This window comes from Camelina sativa, chromosome 17 (assembly GCF_000633955.1).
Source record: "Camelina sativa cultivar DH55 chromosome 17, Cs, whole genome shotgun sequence".
Classification (NCBI taxonomy): domain Eukaryota; kingdom Viridiplantae; phylum Streptophyta; class Magnoliopsida; order Brassicales; family Brassicaceae; genus Camelina; species Camelina sativa.
In genome coordinates this window covers 16,949,403-16,950,745 of record NC_025701.1, presented here as the reverse complement: position 1 = coordinate 16,950,745, position 1,343 = coordinate 16,949,403, and positions in this window count along the sequence as shown.

Below are 1,343 nucleotides of genomic sequence, written 5' to 3'. Positions count from 1 at the left end.
TTATGAGTATTATTTTCTTTTAATTTATTAATCAACATGATTCACTCATCTTTATTAAAATTTGGATTGTTTTATTTATTGATTCCTTCATATAACTTTTGTTTGGTATCATTTTCCATTTATTCATGCATCAATCATCTCTTCCAATTATTAATCTAGGTAATTGATTGTTATTTCTAATTTTTCATAGATTTATATGTTTATATATTATAGCAAACTCACTTTTAGGTGTCAATTTAAATATAAGGGATAAATTGTTTTTATTATCTCATCTAACTGTTTAGATTTATTAATGATCTTAAAAGTTGCAATATTTTGATGCAACAATTGTGTTTTTTTTTGCCGTATTCACAACTTTCAATGTTCACATTTATTATGGATATATATATATATATATATATTATGGACCTTGAAAAGAGTTTTTGTTCTTTGAGTATTGTTTAACACCTTCAAATTTAAAAATTATAAGTATTATTTTCTTTCAATTTATTAATCAACATTGATTCACTCATCTTTGTTAAAAAATTTTGAATTATTTTATTTATTGATTTATTCATCTAACCTTTACTTGGTGTCGTTTTCCATCTACCTGTATTGATCATCTCTTCCAAGTATTAATTTAGGTAATTAATTATGATTTCTAATTTTTTATAAATTTATCTTTTTAGTCAATTTAGTTTGTTTCAGTTATAGCTCTTTCTCCCTGATTCTCTTATTATTTTTTATAAATTTCGATAGAATAATGATTAAACTTTTTTTTTAATGTGAATATCTTTCGAAATTGATTATCTGAGTATGATTCTGTAAACTTAGATTTATATATATTTAACATTATTCTCTTATTTTCACTGAATCGATTTTTCATTTTATATATACAACAAATATTTTATTTAACTATTTGGTTGATTAATCTTAGTTATTATTTATGATTTTTATACTATACAGTTAAAGAATTACCATAAAGTTAGTCATTTTAAATTTTCAGTTTCCCGTACGATAACGCATGGGCTGACATCCTAGTATATATAATTACAGATTAAAGGTAAATTTTGTAGTTAATAGATATGATGTAAGATTATATATACACTTTATGATACAGCTAACAATTATATGTTTTCAAACAACATTGTTGAAACCAAATAAAATATAATCATGTGAAAATTTTAAATAATATGTTCTTAGACCATCTACAATGTATTTATCTATTATTTTATAATACAGAATAAGTCTAAATTAGAAAATGGTTTTCTCCAATGTGAAAGTTTATATATGATTATAAAATAGAGGTAGCGTTATAGATATTTAAAATCACTATATTTAAGAGAAGAAATATAATTCAAGTC